General features: G+C 37.8%; 1 long non-coding RNA gene across 1 annotated transcript; it reads right to left on the bottom strand.

Moving 5' to 3' along the window:
• Window positions 1–5,575: 5,575 nt before the first annotated feature.
• On the bottom strand, window positions 5,576–9,533 carry LOC139078622 (uncharacterized). Its single transcript, XR_011531642.1, has 2 exons — window positions 9,340–9,533; window positions 5,576–5,736 (listed from the first exon to the last, which is right to left on the bottom strand). It is a non-coding gene; the product is annotated as an uncharacterized lncRNA (long non-coding RNA).
• Window positions 9,534–11,978: the final 2,445 nt, after the last annotated feature.

The raw sequence follows: 11,978 nt of genomic DNA, 5'->3' as shown, positions 1-11,978 counted from the left end.
CCGAAGCGGGACGTGAGAACTTAACCGCTGCACCACGGGGCCGGCCTTGCATGATAACATTTTAAGGCTGCCATGCCTTTGTAATTTGGAGCATTCAGCATTATCAGCTGTTTCCTCGCATAGCTTTGTACAGAGATGCAGGAGCAAGGAAGCAGGGAACTCTGTCTCTGGAGGAGAGTAGAAGATGGAGACACAGCAATACATGTTTCGTGCTTTCTAGCTCACCCTGGTCCTGCTTAGGCCACTTACTCAATAATCATCTAATGGTAAAAGACCGAACCATATTGGCCACATTTAAAATAGCAAGCTATTTTTTTTGATTAAGAAAAATTGCAAAAAGCCAGAAAATACTGAAATTTCTCTAGAAACTTAAATATATATATAATAATTCCATTATTAGGCAATCTGATTTTCTTTTATTTGACTACTGCACACTAGACAAAGTGACCCAAAGCAGGACTCTGGCTTCTACAGTGACTTCAAGTTATTCTGCATGATGACAAGATGATTTATTTAACATAATGGGGGCTTTTTTTTAAATCATGCCTATTCTCTTTTACCATTTTTATCCCACCTTCCTTTGGCAATCAGTATTAAAGCTCTTTCAAAGGGTGATAGGAAAATCAGTCTAAGAGCTATTTTTTTCCAAGAGTTTGGGTTTCAAGTCTTCTCAAGGACTCCTCTCTGATGTGATTGAGTGGAGAGATTAACCAAGTCAAACGAACTTGCACAAACCTTTTTTGGTGAGGAAGATTGTTGCTGAGCTAACATCTGTGCCCATCTTCCTCTGTTTTGTATGTGGGGTGCTGTCGCAGCATGGCTCGATGAGCAGTGTGTAGGTCTGTGCCTGGGATCTGAACCCATGAACCCAGAGCCGCTGAAGCAGAACACATGAACTTAACCACTACACCACCGGGTGGCCCCACAAAAATCTTTTAAGAAAAAATTCTGTTATAGTCTAATTTTATAAAACAGAAAAACCCTGATATTTAGTTCATACAGGCATTTTCCTTCTCTCTCTCCCTCCCTCACACACATACATGCATCAGTGTTAGTGAATGTGTCTATCTGTGTGTAATTACATGTGCAAAGGTGGCCTGAATTGACATGGCAATAGATATTGTAAAAACCAAAGTGCAATGTTATTACATTACTGTTATTTTTCACATAACTTTGTGCTAAATATTAAAGATATATGGAGTGTGCTTCCTAACAGTCTTAATTTAATCACCAAAAGCAGACCGAGTATTCTCTAATCCAGGGTTTCTCAAAGAAATACTACATAAGGATTCCCTGGATATTTATTAAAGTTGCAAATTACCAAGTCAATGTCTGAAAAGTTATCATCTCTGGAAATAGAGCCTAGAATATGCGCTTTTTAAGATGCATGCTTCTCTAGGAAAAAGATTGAGAATCACTCCTCCTTCCAGTTGTGGGTCCTTCCTTACATTTACTCTACAGTCACTCATTGCTTAACGATGGGGACACGTTCTGAGAAACGCATCGTTAGGTGGTTTCATCATTGTGTGAACATCATAGAGTGTACCTATACAAACCTAGATGGTATGGCCTACCACACTCCTAGGCTCTGTGGTGCTAATCTATGGGACCGCTGTTGTATACGAGGTTCGTCATTGACTGAAACGTCGTTATGTGGCGCACAGCTGTACATTTCTCCCTATGAGATAGGATTCTATTGCCATGAGGATAACAACCAACATTTAAAATTTTGGCTCAGACAGTTTGCTGCACTGTGAAAAAATATGAAAATGTAGAAAGAACTATAAAGCAAATCTAGTTAGATTAAACCAATGGCTTCCCAAAATGATTCTATGTACCTGCTGCATCAGAATCTCCTGGAGGTCCTTATTTAAAATAGGTTTAATCTTTTCCCATCACTAAAAGATCACACGTTTTTAGAGTGTGTTCTGGCAGCCGATAGATAGCAGTTGAGATGTTTCAAACTACCTGCTTAGACTGGGATTTTCTTTTTGCCTTTAACACAGCCTGTATTTACATTTGATACTAAACATTGAGTAATAATTGGGGTTAATTACTTTCTGCCACAGTTTTAAGGTTGTAACTGCATAAACCACAGCTATAATGGCTAAAGGTAGGTCTTCCCTAGAGATACTAAATTAAAGGATGAGAAACCACTGGAGAAAAATCATTGCTTTAATTTGTCACTGAGCTTTGAGGTGTCACCTCTTTTGTAGAAATAGGAATTCATCCTTTAGGCTTACCCGTTATTTCTCCAAATTACAATTCACTTTCAGAAGCATCAGTGAATGTCTGAGGGAGCACATAGTTCAAAGCTGCTTCTGAAGACGATATATTATGTCACACGTGTCATGAGGGAGCCAACAGAACTTCAGACACAGAGGCCTGAATTTAATTGCCAGAGAACTCCAGGAGAAGAAAATTCCTATTACCAAGGATAGATTAAAAAAGAAAAAAAAAGACTGGAAAGACCCCAGATGTTAATAATGGTTGTCTATGAGTTAAAGGGACAAATAAAACATTTTTCTTTTCTATAGCGTTCTTTAATTTTTTAAATAAAGATCCTGCATTACCATTGTATTCAGTGAAAAAAAAAAACCCAACAAAACGTGATTTTAATATGCTTCCTTTAAGGAATAAACAATTACGTTTTCCTCAAGGTGGCAAAGCTGGAAAGCGAGGTGGCAATTATTCAAACTTGGTCAGTTTACTCCCTGCTCTGAATCAGTTTATAAAGGTTCTTCCTGTATGTTAGGAAGTCCTCCTTGATAGTTTTGGGGTTTGGGATTTTCAGGTTTGAGTTTGCGGGTTCATTGCGTTTCTAGGACTAAAGGGCACTCTGGGAAATAGCTAGAATATGAGAGAATATGTTTAATTAAGCTGGCCTATAGTGTGTCTTTAGAAAATAGAGCTTTATTGATGGAGGCTGTTAATGAGGTTGAGAGGAGATACCTAATAAAATTAGGATATTCCTCTCCCGTCTTCTGTGAGAGTCCCAGAAAGACCAAAGGAATTTGAGTAAAGTTCAACATCTACTTTCCCTACAGACATAGATGGGTGTAGACATGAGCTTGAAAATCCCACACGGCAATCTGCTTCTCAGATGCTGGTGCAGCTGTTAGTCTAGGTTTAGATTTACTGTAAAATACTTCATACACTGTTGACGTGACTTTAAAAGCATGGATGTAAACATAGGAGATGAGCAAGAAAACTTTTTTATAAGGGAGCAGGATTATTAGATCGTGACTAATTTCTAGACGGGAATATTGAAGAATGACTTTCTGCTTTTGACAACTTGGCAGCTGTCAGGGTACAAAAGGACATTTGTTCAGAGTGCGTTTGCAGGCCCTGCTCTGAGAACTGCATTTCATTAAGAAGCCCAGCTTTCTTTAATTCCCCATCTGAGGCAAACGTATATGACTAAATACAAAGTTTTCAATTCTCGCTCTGAAAAAAGAAACCGGAAAGCCTTTCTTGAATGACGTGGAAGTGTGGACAGACAGTGGTTGCCTGGATATCTCCAAGGTTATGCCTTGATTGGTCATTATGCCAATGGTGCAGTCCCCTATCCCAATGGTTTTAGAAACTATGAAGACCATTTTTGCATCTCCAAGGTTGGTGAAAGGTTTCATTACTTCTAATCGTCTCATCCTGATTTCTTACTCCGCCTCTTCTTATGCTACTGTCTTATGATAAAATTCGCTCAAAAGTTAAATGGACACGACCTTCTCCCACTTCTTAATTATTGCTTCCTGGGATGTGAGCATAACGGCTGGAGCACCAGCAGTCACCTTCCTGATTGTATCATTGCGAGAACTTCTGCCTTTCTGCTTTTACTCTTGGACCACTACAGTCTGTTCTCAATAAAGCAGCAGAGAGGTTTCTTGACAAGGTAGAGAAATCATTTCATTCTTGTAAAATCTCTCCAGTCACTCTCTTGTTCATTCAAAGTAAAAGGTAAAGTCCTTTCGATGGTCTACAGGTCTCTACAGTTTGGACTTTTTAAATTTGAGTCTCATCTTCAATTACTGTCTTCCTACTTTGCACCTTATCCATTCTCCTCCAACACACTAGCCTCTTTGTTTTCCTCAAACAGCTCATGCATGCTCTAGCTGTGGACTTGTTCTTCCCTCTACCTGGACCATTCTTCTTCAGAATAGCCAGTCTCACCTCCCCCACAGCCTTCAAATTTTGCACAATTGTCAACCGCTCAGTGAGACCATCTCCTTGACCAATGTATTTACAATTGCTACGCCCGTCACTCCACATCCTTTCTTCCTTGATTTGTTTTTCCTCATGGAACATTTCATCTTCTAACTTATTATACAGTGTATTGGTTTTTGTTTGAGGTCTGCCCCATGACTAAAATATGAACTTTGTGTTAGCGAGGTTTTCTTGTCTTCATTTTGATCAGTACTGTATCCCCTGTGCCTAGAACACTGCTCAGCCCTAGGGCTTTAGGTCAACATTCCCAGTGCAGGTGCACAGGGCCCCAACTCAGAGGGGCCTCCACACTTGGGATTTAATGCTCTGCAGTTGCCATCTCGAAATGTTGTTCTTGAACATAATTGTTAACCTTTTCTCTTTGAGTCTGTAGCATAAGTGAAGCCCAATGAGATAGTGGACTACGTGCCTGGGGTTTGGAGCCTGAGCTGCAAGGGCCTGCCTCCTGCCACCTCCCACCTCCCTGCCTCCTCTGGCAGGTTCCCAGCTCCCTGATCCCTGACTCTAAGGATCCCAGATTCTGCCTGGTTTCCCCCTGTTGCCTTGGCCCCTGGCATCTTGGGTAGGTCATGGCAATGGCTGTCCCTTCCTCAGACTGACATCATCACAATGCATTCGGTGGGTGACTCAGTGGAGTTGGGCCTCTTCTTCCACCCTACTCGGTACTGAGGGTGACTAAATATTATAGCCTCTCCTTCCAAACATCTCCATTCTATAATCATCAACTTCTCTTTCCTATTTGTACTGAATTACATTAAGATCTAGCCATGTTTTCCCTGCATTCTGCAATGGCCTAGCTGGCTTTTGGTCAGTTTTCTTTCTTCTTTCCATCATTCCAAGCTCCACGTTTGGCTCTCTTTCTCCCAGCAAGCCCTGTGGCTATCTCCCTCAGAGTGTTCTTATATATCTTTGTTTTATAACAATCTATGTTATATGTCACATTCCTTTTATGGAAACAAAAATCTATAAGCTGAGCTTTAAAGAAAAGTAGTTATGAATTGGAAATAACCTATGGAGAGCATCTCTACTACAGGCTTTCGAAGATATGTCAGTTTTCAGGAAATATATTTACATTTTTAAGAAAGTACTTGATTTAAATAGTATGTTTTGAAATTTTAATGATATTTCCATCCAGTTATTGCAGAAAACATAACTTCTTAAAGTTAATATATAGGAGTCAAAATTTCCTACTCAAAATCCTAGGAAGTCTAATTAATTGCGCAGAACTTGGGAACATTTTCCTAAGATGTGTCATTTTAATGAAAAAGGATATGCTCACAAATTTTCCTGCTAGTTTTCTCCTCCCCAACTCAACACAGCTGAATGCAAAGATGCTGAGAGTAGGCCGTTCCACATGGAGAAGATAAATAGATTTTACTTTGAGAATTCAAAGGCAAATTATTGTGTTATTTCCTGTTGATCACTTTTTTCTAGAGGTCTTTTCTGCACAGCATAAATTGTTGGTTCTTCCCATCTGACTCGGTGTGAGGATGTATGCAGTCACAAGCAAGGCTAGTGAAGTAGAAAAATGAAGGGAATAAGAAGAGAATTTTAACAAAAAGCATTTTCACGGGGAATAATGAGAGATAAAAGCTATAAATCACCATCAGTGCATCCTCTTGGATAACAAGTTACCTAATTTCTTAGCCTTCATCTGTGTACAGGCAAAGATTGTATCTGGATCCAATCACCCAACAAGATCCTAAATAGAATTTCTCATGCTTGTACTTTTCCTTAAATAACTATCCCATTACTCAAAAACTTCTATCTTAAATAACTTATTAACCTAACAAATTACTACATTTTAATTTTAGATGAGTAATCTTTTTCTTTCAGCCTTTTGATATGTGAAATGGCTCCCAGGAAATAAATTTAATTATTTGAAAAGTAAAATTCCAAAATGCTTATAAAAAAGCAAATAGGATTTTTTCAACTACTCCTAGGAATTATTAAAACTAAATATTTATTTGCTAACCAGTTAGTCATCAAATGTATTTATCACCTGTTTTGTAGTGTTCTCTAGAGATGGTGGTGTATTAACAAATTTTGAAGATAATATCAAACCTCAAGAAAGTTACAAACAGAAATACCAGAGTAATAACAGCCGACGTATGTAAGCAGCGCTACTCAAAAGTGCCAAATAGGATAATGGAACAATTACAATTCCTACGTGTTTAGTGCCTACCACATGTGAGCGTTTTACTGGGCACTAGAGATGTAATGTGAATGAGAAGCACAAGATTCTGGAATGTGGAATAAGTGAAAGGATTGAAATAAAATGAAGTTAACATGGAAAACTGTAATGGGACTAATCTCTGCCTCATGTTCTGGGATAAATGAGAGAAAAGTGGGGAATTAAATTAAAATCATTTCATTTATTGAACACGGAAATCTTACAATAATAACTAATGTTTATAGACCATTCAAGGGTACCAGGAACTCAGTTAAGAGCATTTAATGCAGCATTTCATTTAATCTACAGAAAAATCACATGCAATAAAGACTATCTTTATTTTCTGTTTCCAGATTTTTGCTCTGAGGCTCAGAGAATTTAACTCTCTAAATTTACGCAGCTGTTGGTGGTGAACTAATCCCAGAGGCTGTGCCTTTAATAATTACACGGTGCAATCTAAAGAGTTAGGTATGAGAAAAAGAGTGAGGAAACTCAAGCTTGTAGTAAATAACATTCTCAGGTTCACAAAACTTTTATGAAAAAGAAATGCTATTAAAAGGAACATCTACATGGTGTCAAATTACCTGTTTTCTTTCCTAGTAAACCAAAGTCGCCTCCTGATAAGATTAAAATAGGAGTTTGGGATGATGAGCAAAAGCTAGAACTGGGTGGAAATAAGGTTAATTGGGCAACAGGGTGAGAAATCAGTGGGAGGCTGTATAATTCCTAGTTATGCAAGCTGCGTATTTTTGTATCAGAGTTTGACACATTTTCCACATTTCAATTTGCATGAATTTTGGAAGAATTCATTTAATGAAAGAGCATATTTAATCTTTCAGAAGGAAAAAAAAGTAATATTTATTTTTATTTCTCCATCCAAATAGCACAGGCTCTACAGTGGCTAGAATTTAAATGAATCTTTTAAGTAAATAACACTGTAAATCTTTCAAGAAATATGAGTTCTTTAGATCTGTAAGGCAAATAGTGTGGTTTCCAGAATTGATGATATGCACTTAGACTGCACTGGGAGAGAAGTAACTCATTTTCCTCCAAGATGTCGGATGAACTTCTACTTTATGCATTAATATTTCTGACGCTGCCCTGACACATTCACTGGAGATATTTGGTGAAGTAGTGGCTGTAACTGTATAAGTTGCTTCAAACACAACTAAACGTGAAAAAAAATAGTCTTCAGATATGATTAATTTGTGCTCTTCACCGTTCACCAACAGGAAATGTTTTAAATGTCTGCACAATTTCACACCCTCATACTCTCCCAAGCAAGGCAAGTGGCTATTTAACATACCGCCAGGCCAAAGCTATTTAAAGACATATTCAGTAATATGTTAAATGTATATATCTTATACAGCTTTGCATTTCAGTGATTCATTTTACTTTAAGAGGAGGGCGTTAAATTCCTTATAGACAGGGGAAAAAAATGCATTGGAACCAACTGAGTTTGTGTCATTATCTTGATCTCCTTCTTCCTACTATTTTCCTCATCTATCACAGCTTCCCCTATTTTTTTCCCTTGTATTTTTCAGCCTTGGCAATTTCTTTTACTTTCACATCAGATTTTCCTCTAGTATGGTATGCAGTAACATCCTTTTCACATTTTTCCTTTGTTTTAGTAGCCTCTTTTTGCAATAAGGCTACTTGTTGTCTGGAGCAATATTTCCCCATCTCCCGGTTTCTTTGAAACACAGCCATTGGCTGGACTCAGATGCTTTCCTTTGACTTGGAGGTGAAGTTCAGAACAAAACAAGAAAATGGTTTGAGAATGCTTATTGGGTGCACTGGGGTCCTGGTAATTCTCTTTTGTTTCCCTTTTAGGAGGAATGCAGACTTTCACTTCCTTTTTCGTGACTTCCTTAGCCATTTTTACGTATTCAGAGTTTACTTTTCTTTAGCAGACCGGGTCTTCCAGACGGCCTGTTTTCACATTTGCCTCTTGGTTACTTAGTATCTCTTTACTCAGTATCTCTCTATCCATTTATTTTTTGCCCTGTGATTGTCCAACTCTCACTTCTGGCACTTTCTCTGTGGAACTCAATTTGCTGCCTAGAGTATATTTTAAATAACTGTTTTAGGGAAAAAAATTACAGCTGGCATTTCAGCCCTTGTATATCTGAGAATGGCTTTCAAATTGTCTTGATAAGTAAAAGACAAATTGGATAATTAGACAAATTGTAGGCCCATTTAGTTTACTGTAAAACTTTATAATTATTGTTCATTTGTCTGCTGGGATTCAATGTTATGGACAATAGTTCCGTAAACAGCCTAATTCTCTCCTCTTTGTAGATAAGTTTAATTACTGTTAATTGTTTTTGGCTTTAGTGTTTGCTGGATTCTTTACTTTCGAAATAACCAAGAAAACAAAAACAAACCAAAAGGAAAAAGAAAAAAATTGTTCTTCCACATGTCAACTTATCTTCCCTAAAAATTGCAAGTCTCTGTGACATCTAGATTCCAGCCTTTCTTCAGCTTAAGAAGGGGTTGTATTACTACAACTTTCAATCTGCTCCCTATTTACTCCAAATATTTAACATGCTTTGTCTAAATCTTATAACTACTCTCTTTAAGTGAATTTAGCTCCTCTTTGTCCCTTGTTTAAAATTTCTCAAGATTTACTTCATTATTATTTTTTACATTTTCTATAGTACTCTGCTTGGATAACATTTGTGATGTTAATTACTTTATGTTATTATTTTTGTTTTCTTACATTCTTTCCTTAACTTTTTAGACACATATAGAGAGAGGGAGGGAGATCCAGCTATAAGTACAGCTGTAGATGCACATCGCTATAGATGTATCACTCTCCCTCGATCCCAAATGGAGTTGTGTTTATTTAAAATTCATAATTATAGGAAAAAGAATATAAAGACTGATATCTCTTTCCTTTCAGTAACATCTTTTCCTCTTAACTAAGTTTAATTACTTACCTTTATAGTTTAATTCTATATGTGAATTCTTTTCACATATTGCTATGCTGGGGTTTTCTATTAACATATTCTTGTTTGAGAAGAGAAGATGATCTTTGTCTGGTGTATTCTCTGAAATATTTTTGTGATATTTTCTTAGGAGAATTTGCTCTTAACCAGGATAATATTAGCATCCTCCTGTAAGGTCTTATTCTGGGGAGATGGATGATGAAATTTAATGTTAGCAGTTCAGTTCAATTATTGTGTCATAAAGTTGTGGAAGGAAGCTAAGTTTGAGTTCAAAAGCTTATTGCTTCTCCATTTATATTCTTTTTGCTTGTTGATAATCCCTATACTAAGGGTCAACTTTAATTATCAGGGTTGTTGGTTTTTGTTTGTTTGTTTGTTTTGGTGAGGAAGATTAGCCCTGAGCTAACATCTGTTACCAATCTTCCTCTTTTTGCTTGAGGAAGATTGTTGCTGAGCTAACATTCATGCCAATCCTCCTCCATTTTGTATGTGGGATGCCACCACATTGTGGCTTGACCAGCAGTGTGTAGGTTTGCACCTGGGATCCGAACCCATGAACTTAGGGCTGCTGCAGCAGAGCACACAAACTCAACCACTATGCCACAAGGTTGGCCCTTTGTGGGTTTTTTCTGGCCTTAGAAACACTGCTTCTTTGTGGCTGGGATCTTTTCTAGCTTTGCTTAGCAGTGAATCATTAAAAAAACGATTGGATGGGGACTGGCCTGGTGGTGTAATGGTTAAGTTTATGGGCTCTGCTTTGGTGGCCTGGGGTTTACATGTTCAAATCCCGAGCTGAGACATAGCACGGCTCATCAAGCCATGCTGTGGAGGCATCCCACATAAAATAGAGGAAGATTGACATAGATGTTAGCTCTGTGACAATCTTCCTCAAGCAAAAAGAGGAAGATTGGCAACAGATGTTTGTTCAGGGCCAATCTTCCTCATCAAAAAAAAAAAAAAAAAGATTGGATGTTTGTTAGAAAACTATCATCTGTGAATTTTCTATGTCCCTCAAGTGAGGACTTAGATTTCTGTAACTAGGCCTGTACTTGGGCATCTTGTGAAGCTACTCATCAATGAGGTTTTCTGTGCCCTTCCATTACTCACAGATGTGTGTGTGGAGCCTGATGTATATGTAGGGGAGGCAAGCTTTACAGGGACTCTAATATTGCCACTTACGTTTCTCAGCAACATCATACTGCAACCACTAGAAAGGCAATGAGTCAACTCAATGAATCCTTTCAACCATTTGGTAATTGCACTACATGTAGCACAAACGCTTCAAAAATGCTGGACTATAAGATTAAACAAACTTACTTGAGCCTCTCAGAAAGAAAAAAGTTGATTAATATTATATTTCATTTTTGAAGGCATATGAAATGCATATTCCTATGTGTAAGTACTCAGAAATAGAACAGTTTTATATTCTTCTGGGGAAAAAAAACAACAAAAACCCTTGAAGCCATGCTCGAGGAGAAAGAGAGGTGACTGACAGCTACAGAATCAAGAATGTGCAGAGCCTTGTGTTTAAGTGGGAGCGGAATACCAGGAGCCTTTTTGGAATTACAGAGTAAGGCTTTCACCACCTAACTCCTCCCTCTGCTCCCAGTCAAAAGTCCAATTAGGGGACCTAGTAGAATTGAAGAGAGATGAAGGGTTTGAGTGAGCAATAAATACAGGCAAATCATTGGTGTATAATTGGAATTTCCAAATAATTGTGTGGCTGAGACTGACTATAAGAGAAAAAAGAGTGAGAAGAGAGAAGAATTTAGGGGTGAGCCTTGAGAAACTCCAACCTTAAGCGTGGAAAGCCAGGCAAATGAGTCAGCTGTGCAGCCTGAGAAGTGATGGTCAGACATGTGGTTCGACAAAGGCCAAGCAGGCAAGTTTCCAGAAGGACATGGTCAGCTTATCAAAGGCCCCTGATGATAAAGGAGCATGTGGGTTGGCAGTAGTGAAAGGCCACTGAAAGTTGATGTAAGATTATACAGGAAGATGTCCATTATCTTTGTCCACGTGGAACTCTCTGGTGACTTTTGTGAGTGAAGTTCTGGTGATCTGTTGAGGAGTTGGATATAAACTGCAGTGGATTGAGGAAGAATGGGAGAAAGGGAATGGTGTCAGAAAAAGACTTCTAGAAATTTGGCTGTAAGGAGAGAAGCAAGATAAGCTAGTAACCAGAGGGGAGGAAGGGGTAGAAAGAGGACTGATTGTTTAAAGATGCAAGGGAGTTGCGAGTATTTAAATATGTGTAACAGCAGCAACAAAACCTGGAGGGACAAGAATTTTAGAGTGTTAGTAAATGAGTTATTGTCATTATGAGATTTACATTGGATAAGGAGAAAATGCATGAGAGGAAAGAATAGTGATATTAATAACATATATTTAATATAAAATATATACAAGGGCTGATATATGTGTACATATGTGAAAAATGTGTGTTAAATCCAGCATACTTGTTTTTATTGATATTTCATAATTTTCAACTGTGTGCATTTCTGCTTTTATAATCCAAAAATATATATTTTATAAGCATTTATGAGTGGATAGATATACATATCTATATATAAGCATGACTATATAAAATTTATAAACAAAAACACTTGCAAGAAATATGTCAAGTTGGGAAG

Source organism: Equus przewalskii, chromosome 22, assembly GCF_037783145.1.
Source record: "Equus przewalskii isolate Varuska chromosome 22, EquPr2, whole genome shotgun sequence".
NCBI classification, from domain to species: Eukaryota; Metazoa; Chordata; class Mammalia; order Perissodactyla; family Equidae; genus Equus; species Equus przewalskii.
The sequence above is the reverse complement of the archived record's forward strand: the minus strand, read 5'-3'. Positions and strand labels throughout refer to the sequence as shown.